Here is a 13,117-nt window from a genome sequence, read left to right on the forward strand (position 1 = left end):
GTCATTTTTTTATTTAATTAAGATGCAGTCATCCCGAGTTAATTGTCGTTAACAACAGTTAAATATTTTTTTTATATAATCAAACATTTGGTCTATGCTATTTACATATTCTCTCAATTTATTAATACTTTTAATAAATTAAAATAAATTTAATCCTCCAACCGAATGATGTCACATTCATGCCAGTAATGTTCTTCAAAAATACCCGACCCTATTCAGCTGACCCGTCTACCCGCTGAACCAGTTAAAAAATATAGGGTATTTATATAAAAATATTTGATTTTCCGAATCGGGTACTTGTTCGAGTTTCTGAGTCGAGTATGAGTCACAAAATATTAGTTAACCGGGTACCCTCCGACCCGGTACCCGATTTATTATATACTTTTTATTTTTATTTTTCATTTTATATTAATTTTTTATTCATAATCCTCAAATTATTTCAATCTAACATTCTAAAATATTAATTTTCTTAAATTTTGGCACTATAATATTCAAAATTCTTAGTTTCTTAAATTATTTCACTTAAACGTTCTAAATTATTTTTTAAAATATTTATTTTAACTTCAAAACATTTGAAATTTAATTTTATTTATTTATTTTAAATTTTAATAAATTTTATTTCAATTATGTAATTTGAATTTTTAAACTTTATGTGTGGATTATATATATTATAGACTTTTAGATTTTAAATTTTAGAATTTTTTATATAATTTTTTTTAAAAAATAATATAATTTAAAGAAAAAATAAAAAAAAAATTATGAACTGGATACTCATTACCCGAATTATATATAATGTAATTATATATATTAACTTAAATTATTTTTATAACAACTTATTAAATATATTTTATTATAAACTTAATTTAAAAATATTTTATTTTTATTTTCATTAAAAATATATAATTTATTTTAATTTATTAAAAGTATGACTAAATTGAGTGAATATATAAATAACATAGACCAAATGTATGAATATATCAAAATATTTAAATACTGTTAATAGCAGTTAACTCGGAGTGATCATATCTTAATTAAACAAAAATAAAAGTGATCATATCTTATATTTTTTGAAATCTGTGACAAAAAATAGACAAAACACAAAGATAAGATGTCATCCATGTAGTTAACCCTAATTTAAATGTGCCCTGCTATAACACTGTAGATTCTTGTTTCTCTTGAATTAGGCATGCCCTTCAAAAATCTCCTCATCGTGTAAAATCCCCTGCATCTTACATTCTATTATGGTAAAACAGAAAAAGGTTTTTTTTCCTGATGATGGTTCGTACATATTTCATTTCACTCTTACCAGTTTCATTATGGAATCAGATATACCCAGGCTGTTCCTTTCAATGTCTTCAATCAGGTAAGCAGGTTCAATCCCTGGCAACTTTCATCTACCTCTTTAATGGCAGAATCAGTTACATCAGCATCCTCCATCACAGGAACACTTAGCTTTGAAGCTGATTCTAGCTCATCAACGTTAGAATCAATGGCATCTGTCTCATTGCCTCCATCTTCCGTGCCATCAGTTGAGGACGGATCTGGGAAATCAGTTTTCTCCTGTAAATAAAGTTCATCACATGTTTCGCTAATGTCATTTGCAGTGTCCACAGCTTCTAACATAACAGCAGAAAATTCATCAGCATCATTAAGAGATACTGAATCCTCAGTAGGGAATAGGGATTTCTGCCTTCATTGCTGTTTCTGTTGTAATGTCAACTTCAACTGTATCCATGGTTGGTGAATCCTCATCCAACACTAGAGAATCCTTCATATTACTTCTACGAACATCCGGAACAAGGTCATTTGCCTTATTTTCACATGGTTCCTCCTCCAAACCATCAGCGGAATCATCTTTAAAAATCAGTTGCATCGTCTCAATCTCAAGTAGCTTTTGCATTGCTTCGTTTGCAGCATTTCTAACCCATCCATCGCCATCAAAATCTCTGAAGAAAATTCGATAGATATTAACTTATTCAGGATTCTCTGACTGATCCATAATTTGAAAATATAATTCGTTAAATATATACACTCAATAATATCTGTGGTCTAACAAAGTTATTTTTAATGTTTTCAAAGTTTTTTTCATGTATTTGGAGATCATATCACAACATCCAACTCATATATGCACTGAATAAGGACGTTGGACATGGATATTTCAAGAAAATGGAAGATTTGGAGCCACATAGGCACATGGTAGTAGGAGTGTTCAAAACCTGAGGTTTCAAGAGGAAATGGGTTTTTATGTTCAATTGGCAGAAAAAGATTCTTTTTTAATATATCCAACAAATTGAAGAAGGAAACATGAGCAATTTGAAGGTTAACTATTCTTTGCGTACTGTAGATTGGTGAGATAAATGAGCCAAATTTTTGTGTCACCAGGTAAAGGTGCCAAAAATGTTGTCTCAGACTACAATTAAAAAAAAAACTCTATAGATAAACAATAGAAACTGATGCAGATGGTGGTGTAACAAAGTTCATTTCAAGGAATTTCCGGCACTAGAATGAAAATACCTGACTGATTATGTCAGAAAGCTGGACAGGTGAATTCTCCTTATTTCTCCAAATCTCCTTGTTATTTACCATCCAAGAGAATATAGCCTCTATCAAATCCCTTAATAGCTCCATCAACCAATCCTCTTCAAAGACATTGTCTTCGTCAATTTTATCAACTTTTCTTAGTTCAAAAAATAGTACCTGTTTATTGCAAAACAAAATGAAAACAAAAGGAAACAAACTAGAAGCTGAGTCCTTAATGGTCTCTTGGAGAAAAGTACATCTATTGCTTTCAAATTTCTGTTTTTTACTTCTCTCTTTTCACAATATTTTGAATCATTTCTGCCATCTTTGGAAATGAACGATACCAAAAAAAACTAAGAACAGCCCAAATCCAACAAATCAAATATCTGTACCATCATAATTAGCAACGGTACCATCAGAAGTCTAGAACAAAGTTGGAACCTGAAACAAGTGCCATGAAGGCAGAGTGTAGTTATGCACTTCTGCCTGTGATTATACAGTAATGTTTCTCCTCCTTTCAATTCTTTTCCATGTGAAGAGGACCTTTATACCAACATTTTGGCATGAGAGACGAGAAATAATTATAGGATGCTCTCAAAGGGATTATACCAGTTTCATAGGACACATAAATTCATGTTAGTCACATCTTATTCAGAAGAAGCATAGTTACCTGAAAAGCAACAGAGGGCATTGCAAATTGAAATTTGCTAGATTGTGGGCTATCATTGAAAATTTGTAGCATAAGTTTAGAGCTGGTTTCAGGGGACGACATTCTATTTATAAATTGCTGGCAGAAACGAGCTTTGAGCTTAGCAGCAGCCTCTTGAATGAACAGTATACAACCATCAAGTTCCTCTTGTAGAAAATCAATTGAATTTTTCTTCCTTAGCTCAGAATGCAGGTAACCAGGTCCCCTTAAGAAACTTCTAACAATCTTGAAGAAGAAAAGTTGCAGTGTTGATAAATTAGCCAGCACAGAGAGTTGTTGCGGCAATGACTCTGCTAAAGTTCTTCTTGAACCTTTTTTCAGAAACATGTGTTTCGAAGGTAATAGCTTCCTCAAGGATGGCTATATACTCTGTGAAGAGATTCATGAGTCCATTAAGGATAGAACCCTCCATTCGAATGGCAAGAAATGGGGTGACGTCTGCTATGATAGCCTGAAAATGGGAAAAGTGTATGAATAAAATTCAATTACACATGTAGGTACATAAAAGAAAAAGATAAAGGCAGGAAGGTAGATAGATTTATAGATATCATTGTCCAAGCAGTGAAATTGATTGCAGCAAATTAATATGTTAAAGAGGTTTTAAAAAATGAAGCCAAGGTTGTTTCGGCCCTAGATAAGAGACGGAGGAAGAACACAAGTTCATGGTTACTTGGCTGGTTTATGTTATATATTTGCAGACAAATTCAACTTGCCTGTAAAGAACCATACATAATATGCATAAAAACTTAAATACTCGTAGTACTTGCAACCTAAAAGAGAGATAAAGCAAACCTGCAACAGAGTTATGAACTTCCGGCCACTGTTAGTGAGCAGACAGTATTCTGGATGTTGCCCAGCAACCACATAATTGCCTTCACTTAAAATTCCTGAGATAAGATATCTACCCAAAACCCAGTCATCAGTTGCTGTGAACATACTGATAACTTTATTAAAATGGTCTGTGTATCAGTAGAACCTCTTCCATACAAGAACGAATATGCTTGATCAAGTATGGCTTAAGGAATAACCTCTGAGATTTTAACAAGGAGCAATAAGACAATGAAAACTGCATGGCTTCCACAGCTTTTGAAAACCCTTCGGTTACATCAGAACTGGACTTGACATATTTATTAAATGAATCAATGACCAGTTCGGTTTCTTCCCGAGCCCATTGACTAAGTTATGAAGCACGGGGAGAAGTTTCTCCATATAGCATCATAAAGCTACTCGCTGCTTGAGAAATCATAGAAAACACAACTTTGCAAGCCTCTTAACGTACAAACCATCTAAAAACGATTGTGAACACTGAAGATTATGCCTTCCAGTTGCAAGACGTGAATGGTAATACTTAAGCAACAATTGAGTTGCAAGATGAGTGTCACCAAGTCTACAGATCCCAATTAACACTTTTTGAAGTTCAGCAGCGGATATTCTCGGGTTTTCAGCCGAAAGTGTTTGCTGTAAAGTAAGCATTGCCTTTTTCTCATAAACTGCAGAATTATACAACATTAACAAATCTTCAGGAGAGTTGTCTTCAAATTGCATCCTTTGCAAATTTTCATCCTCCCTTTGTAAAATAGCTATTGCTTCATCTATCCTATTTTCGAACATGAGAACATCCAATGTTTCAGAAATGCTATCGATATGTGCTGCTAACTCAATTGGTGGAGCTGGTTCAGCAAATTCAGATTCTTGAAGAATTGAATCAATTATCTCCTCTGATAAAACTTTTAAATAAATTCCATTCATAAGGTCTTTCACAAGCTTCTTTTGTGTTAAAACATGTCCCTTTAATTGTGTCAATTCATTTTCCATAGCCTTTACTTCATCAAATATCCTTTACTTCATCAAATATTCTGCGAACAAACAATTAAATAGAACTTTTTAAAAAATAGAATAGAATCGACTTTAAATGAATAAATAATTAAGCTTGACAGTTGACACTAGTTGAAACCAAAAAAAAAAAAGAAAAAAAAGAAATGAAGAATATTACCTAACAAAGGATGAATAATTAGAAAAAATATTTCTGTGGAAATCTTCGTCTGATTCCGCCTTTAGCTCGAGAAGCTCTGAGCAAAGATGATTAATTCCCTAAAATCAAATAAAAATTTCACATAAATATTAAAAAACTAATCCACAAAAAAAGCAAGAACTAAAATTTACGGTTTTACCTTTCCGGTCATGGACTGGAGCTCGTTTTCATCGTCGAGGTCGCTGGAGACGGAGGACATGCTGTAACACTCTAATTTAGGGGCTAAATTTTAGAAATTTTAAAGTATTAGATTTAATTGGTATTTTAGAGGAAATTGAGGATTAAATTGTAAAATCTTAAAGTTAGCAGATCATTTTAAGAAGTGCAGGAAGTTCAGTGACTATATTCATAGTTTACCCATTTTTTATGAGATGAATTATAACCCCTCCCCCTTGTGTTTTCTACAGATTTTCCCAGTTTTTCCTCCCCTCTGACCCTCCTTTGAGCTTCGATCTACTCACTGTCCGGCCTCCGTTCGACAAAACGAAACCACTATCGTATTTGTTGTCAACCGATGAATAAAATCCCTCAAACCTTTCGTCGTGAATCGTCGTCATTCGTTGTTAGTTTCAGTCGGAAGTATCGTCGGTTTTAACTCCATTTTCGTTGGTTTCACGTCAATCCGGCCATCCGTTTTCGACACCTCCTACACCATCGTGTTCCTTGCATCTTTCTGAGTCTGCCGGTGTCTCCGTCGACGCCAGCGTGTGGAGGGGTGAGAAAGTCAAAGTTTTCAATGTTTTGGAATCGAGCTCTCCACCGTTCAAAATTGTGAACCGAGATTGGTAAGTGTCTCAAAATGCCATAAAATAATTTTTAGAAAATTTTCTGGGATTTTTAGGGGATTCGAGGAAGCCACACGCTCCCCACACGCCGTCCCCTGAGCGTGGGGATGGTTCTACGCAGGTAAATAGGGAAAAAAAAAGAAAAAAAATCGGTTTGACCAGTCCAACCCAACCCAACCCGGTTCGATCCGACCTGTTGACCGCATTGACCGTCGTTGACCGTCGTTGACCAGAACTTTGATCAAAGTTTACTGGCCATTGAACGACCGTTGACTTTTTTCGGGTACACCTATTCTAACATTTTTTGACGTCATGAGTCTGTTTTTGGGGGTCTGTTTCACCAAATTCGAACCCGATAAGCTGTTTTTCACTGATTTATCATCTGTTTCGATCCGTTTTTCGGAATTAAGTCCTTTTTTGATGAAATATATATTGTTATGTATTTGAGGAATTATTAGAAGTTTAATTAAGGATCGAGGATGTTCGAATGAAATTTAATGGTCGATCAATATTGTACGAAAATCGAGGTAATACATTACTACATCTTTATGCTTTATGAAACATGTTGATAATGGATAAATGCATTGATATATATATGATTGGTCTATTATTCCTTTTTGATTATGGATGGATTCGAATCGAATACGGTTTAAGTGTTAAATTATGAAAATACCCTTATGTTGTATAATGACAAGAATTGTCCCTGGAAATTAATTAATAACTCTAAAAAGGCATATTGATCTGATAAATTTACAGACGTGCATAAGAAATGCTAGTTTTGCTTAGAAAATTTGGATAACCGGTTTTAACCCCAAGAGGGTTTATGTAATATATTAGAAGTTTGTTAAAGAAACATTTCAAAATTAGAGAATGTTCGGGAAAGCAATTAACCATAAGATCGTTAAATTATAATTATTTATGTTAAGAGTTAATACCGAAATTATTTGGTTAAGAAATTGCGAAAATACCCTTAAAAAGTAAAAAATGTCCGAGTTGACCCTGAATGAGAAAGTACCCTGAGATTTCGTTCTTAACCCGATCAATTACAGATTTAATTGTTAAGATCATATCTTTGTCCAAGAAATTTCTGATATTCTATTTGAAAATTTTGAGAAAGCTATCAACCCGAAAATCTCCAAGTTATGAGTAAATACCTGAAAAGCTCAGAATTGTTTGAAAGGACTGAAGTAAGTGATAAAATTAAATCAAATAATAAGATCGGATGTAAGTAAATGATTGAAATACATTGGATCTGTAAAATGACCAAAATATCCCTGTAATGGAAATGACTCAAGAATATCACCAAGTTCAGGAATGAATATATATCCTCAAGCTTTGAAATGAATAGAAAAACATTGAGCACCAAAATAACCAAAATGCCCTTATGGTCTAGACTAAGTAAATGTTTTGGATTAATTAAGGGATCCAAATAAACATGGGTGTTGAACTACCCTTAAAAGTTATGGAATTCAGTTTAAGTGAGTTTACTAACGCTAATGATATGTCAGTACCTGAATGACATAGGTATCATTTGAATGTGTGTTCGTCTTCTCAAGTTTGGTTTGATGATAATTTTGGAAGTATTCAGCTCAACTCAATTCTAGATCACATTCAGTACTAAGAATTGGATATTTGTTCGACAAGTCAACCACAAAGACCAAATTGAACTTAACGGAAGTACAATATGTATCAGAAATTCAGAAACGTCTGAATTATTTTGGAAACCTGAAGTAAAAGAAATTGACTTGACTGTTAAATGAAATAAGTAACTTCAATGATTGTGGATTAAATAAGTGATTTGGATGAGTCTGTGAATGCTAATGAACTTACATGATGTACTGTCCTTATGGGCCATGGACTACAAATCAAGCACGTCAGCATTTCATGGTATCGTTGAAACGTGATAATGAAATAAAGACCATTTGAAGATTTATTCATCGATGATTCTGAAGATGATCAATGGACAAGAATTTTTGGTATTAAAGAGTAAATACCCTGGAAGGACAATGAATTGACCAGTCGACTAGTATTAGTTATGGGAACTATTCATCTAAGAGTTGTTCGATAATCCGATCAATCGACATAGATTATAAATATCCTGAACCTTCATTTCTTCCTTATCAGCTTAAGTCTCATTCTGAATAATTGATGTTTTCGTCAGTTATTGAACTCTTCCAATAGTGATTCTAAATTCTGATATTCTATCGGTATAATGAAGATTAGTGTTTCTCTACCTGCCAAGATTATCCAGGACCTCTAAATAATATATGTAAACTCTGGTGTGTTCCCTAATCACTTGAATATTTTATCTGATTTTCTATTTGAATTCTGTTATGATACCTGACATGGATTTTGATCTGATACTTGACCTGGATTCTGATCTGATACTTGACATGAATTTTGATTTGATTCTTGACTTGAATTATGTTTTGATTTTGATATATCCATTTACGGAATAAACATGTTTTATTTAGGGGTATTGTTTAAGGAAGAATACTTGCAGGCCCCTCGGGTTTGTGCTGAGGGCCTTATTGGACGTGATGGGGTAGTATGGTTCTGGGGAACCTACACATTTTGTTCGTGACGGATGGGGGTAGTGTTCATATTTTAAAAAAATATATGTTTTAAAAAGATCTGAAAAGTTACATGCTTTTGTGGGAACACACTAGAAAACCTATTTTTGATCTCTCGAACCTAAACATCCCAAATATTTTCCATCTGAACTTAATAATATATGTTATTACCTGAAATATCAACGGGACCTCAGCTCAGTCTAAAAATACGTAGATATCTAAACCAATAAGGAAATATATGTTTATCTGTATCTGCACGTTCTACAGCAACATCTGGTAGAATTGTATTACTAAGCTTTCCAAAGCTCACTCTCTTACTCATATTTGTAGGTTAAAAGAATTGTACCAGTACAACTATCGATTTCAGTAAGGGAGTTTTTCCGGCGTTGTTGCAGAGTATGATACATGTGATTAGGGGGCATGTAATTGTATTTTGTTTTATATATGAGTCTGAAAATCTGTTTTATTTTTGCATACTGATAAATCATTTTATAAGTTACATGTTTTAATAAAAGTTTTAAATTTTCTGTTATTTTTACAGTGGGTTGCTCCGGTGGCCCTAATGTGACACTCCAGATCAGATCAGATTACCTGCATTGGTCTGAGAGGGTTTACATTTAGTGGTATCCGAGCTATGGTTGAGTCAAATTTTTCAAAATAGACCGGTCGGTCGAATTTCAAAAAGATGTATGATCAATATATGCCCCTAGACTACAATCGTACATCTCTGAGCCGGAACTCCAAGGTTGAGTCTCTATCTGTAATGAGCGAACATAAGTTTTCATCCGTTAGGACTATATCGTTTTATAAAGGAATAACAGTAACGTCTGCCTAAATTCTGTAAAGTATCACACGAGCCATGTGAGAGTTACTCATCTGAGAAATTCTAACCCGACTCCGGAAATGAAATTAGGATATGTTACTGCTTTATGAGCCTATTCTCGTAATCAAGGCTGAATTGATTCCACAAGGATAAATATTTCTAAATATTTTATTGGAATGAGAGAGAGAGTTCTGATAAGAATGTAAAAATCAACTGGTAAATGATTGTAGATGACTCGTACTTCTGTAAAAGTTATTTGAAGATATGAAAGAACTGATGGAATTTTCATTTATGCAATTTTGTGACATGAATAAATTTTGAGGACGAAATTCTTTTAAGGAGGGGAGAATTGTAACACCCCATTTTAGGGGCTAAATTTTAGAAATTATAAAGTATTAGATTTAATTGGTATTTTGAAAGAAATTAAGGATTAAATTGTAAAATCGTAAAGTTGGCAGATCATTTTAAGAAGTACAGGAAGTTCAGTGACTAAACTCATGGTTTACCTATTTTTTATGGGGTGAATTATAACCTCTTCCCCCGTGTGTTTAGATTTTCCCAGTTTTCCCTCCCCTTTGACCCTCATTTGAGCTCCGATCTACTCACCATCCGGCATCCGTTCGACGATCTAAAACCACCATCATATTCACCTTTCGTCGTGAATCGTCGTCGTTCTCATTAATTTCAGTCGGATGTATCATCATTTTAACTCCATTTTTGTTGGTTTTTCGTCGATCCGGCCATTCGTTTTCGACACCTCCCACACCATCGTGTTCCTTGCATTATTCCGAGTTCGCCGATGTCCTCTGTGTCTTCGTCGTCGCTGGTGTATGGAGGGATGAGAAAGTCAAAGTTTTTGATGTTTCGGAATCGAGCTCTCTGCCGTTCAAAATTGTGAACCGAGCTTGGTAAGTGTCTCAAAATGCCATAAAATAATTTTAGAATATTTTTCGAGATTTTTAAGGGCTCCGAGAAAGCCACACACTCCCCACGCACCGCTCCCTATGGGTGGGGATGGTTCTGCGCAGGTAAACAGGGAAAAAAGAAGAAAAAAACTGGTTTGACCGGTCCGACCCGACCTGTTGACCCATTAACCACCGTTGACCGCTTATCACCGTTAACCGGTGTTAACCGACCATTGAACGACCGTTAACTTTTTCCGGGTACACCTACTCTATAACACCCCCAACCCGTATCCGATTCGGATACGAGTCCGAAGTGTCACATTGACTTTTCAAACATTTATTCGTATAAAATAGTGAGTAATTTAAAAACTTTGATAACATTTAACTTATTCAAAACGTTTACAAAATATATATCAGAGTTCATACAATTTATGTCTTTAGACTACATGCCAACTACACTCTATATACAGTACATATATTTTCTGATATGACATTTGGTAAGGAAAACTGACCTGTCTTGCTCCGCATTACTCTTTACTCTTCTCGAAACCTACGTGTGAAACAATCACACGCTAAGTCGAAGACTTAGTGAGGCATAACGACTTATAATGCACTTCATAACATATATCAATACATGCATGTTCTGTTCTATCATGTTATACCAATTCCATGCATTCTTCGTATCATATAAAATCATATCAGATTAATTACAGTAAATACATACATACACATAATTCATCATTAACAGTTTATCATGTAATCACATACTTTTATTGTTAACCTTTTCAATCAAACACTGTACACACACAACATCATATGGTTCACGTAACACATTTCAAACCACTTATAAACCCATCGTATACATATCACATTCAGTATGCTTGTTTAATCACTTTATTATCCCATGTACACTAGTGAGAACTTAAGGTATGTGAGTACATTGAGGTTGTGCACACATATGCTATCACCACAGCTCGATCAATGTCCCGAAGGACCAGTCCATAGATTCTGAAGAACCTAGGTAATCAGTCCATATGTCCCGAAGGACATAGGTAAACAGTCCATATGTCCCGAAGAACATAGGTAAACAGTCCATATGTCCCGAAGAACATAGGTAAACCCTCGACCCTTGGCATGCCAACTATACCCCTAGCTCTCATATCACATAATATGGGCATTATCATTTATAACAGTTCACATTACTTATTCATATGCTTTCTCTTATAAACACATATCTTTTCTTTTCAGTCACGTATCACATGTACGTGTAATCATTGATCTCATAATCACATGTTCCTTCTTTTCTGTCACATACCACATGTATGTGTAAACATATATCTAATATCATATGTTGCATGTAATCACATAGATCTTATCTCATAACATATACTTGTTTTCACATATATATTTCATATCATTTCTTATACCATCACATAATCCATTTAACATACATAACATATCATGTAACATTATAATAGAAATACCTATAAGTCATGTCACTTAGAGCACATAAAAGAACATATCAATTCATATAATCAAGCATACATACATGCATATTCAACTCATGCCTTTAATCATGAATTCATGTGTAACACTTCAGGAAATAGACTCATCGCAAGTCTGATTTCCATCGCACATCATATACTATTGAATATGCACTCACCTGACCTCACTAGTCAATTCCAATCTCTTATCTTTCCCCTTGATCGATCTTACTTGTCAATGATTCCGGAACTTGGTTAGGCTCTGAATCTACATAATTATACATTTTAAGACAATCATTAGATACCTACACCTTGTAATTGGATACTAGCAACTTAAACGAACTTATTAAACCAATATGCACATTTTTCCTTTAGGGGGAATCGGTTCCCTACTAAGGGGGTATCGATTCCCTAATGACATTCTGGAAATGTTGTTCGTTTGAAGGGGTATCGGTTCCCCTTGAATGGGTACCGATTCCCCTTGCCCAGAAATCATATTTTCAACCCGAAAATTACTTCATTTCCACTCAAACACTTCATATCATCCCCTTTTCATTCTTAACTCTAGTACACATACTTAAACCAATCTATATTCATTTATTTCATCTTAAACCTCAAAATCCTATCTTCCATATGAGATTCAAAAATCATACCAAATTTTCAATGTGTTCTAATTCCAATTATAACACTTCATACTTCTTAATTAGATTGATGACAAGTCAAATTCATCCATAAAACTTCAACAACCATACCATATCAAAATTTCATCTTAAAACTCATATTGCAAATTCCTTCATAATTCCTTTATCTTATTGTTTAAATCACATATAAGCTTTCCTTAAGCTTATTTAATACCCAAAGAATCAAAACCAAACTTAAAATTCAGATAATAATAACTAATAAAACTCTCACCTTTGCCTTGCTCTCCCACGTATGAAGAAGAAGAAAGGAGAAGAGAACTCTGGATGTTTCTCCAAATTCCCACGTTTATATTACCTTAAAAAGAAATATAAAAATCTTTCTGGTCAAATGACCATTTAACCCTTAATTTCCTTTAATAATTACTAAATAACCTTCAATATATATTCAAATAATCATTGAACTATTTCATTCTTCTACTTTAGTCATCAAATTCTGAAACTTTACAATTTGATCACTAACCGGTATTGAGGATGTTACAAATCTCCCCTCCTTATAAGAAAATTCGTCCTCGAATTTTCACTGCACATCTTAATAGGAACATATCTTCTAATGTTCTTATGTTGCTTCCCTGACTTATTCTTTCT

At 33.9% G+C, this 13,117-nt stretch overlaps 1 pseudogene; it reads right to left on the reverse strand.

Annotated features, from left to right (window-relative positions):
* Positions 1 to 1,359: 1,359 nt before the first annotated feature.
* LOC120158183 lies at positions 1,360 to 5,062 on the reverse strand (annotated as a pseudogene).
* Between the last annotated feature and the right edge of the window lie 8,055 nt (positions 5,063 to 13,117).

The sequence above is a fragment of the Hibiscus syriacus genome, unplaced genomic scaffold, assembly GCF_006381635.1.
Source record: "Hibiscus syriacus cultivar Baekdansim isolate YM2019G1 unplaced genomic scaffold, ASM638163v2 tig00111309_pilon, whole genome shotgun sequence".
Taxonomy (NCBI): domain Eukaryota; kingdom Viridiplantae; phylum Streptophyta; class Magnoliopsida; order Malvales; family Malvaceae; genus Hibiscus; species Hibiscus syriacus.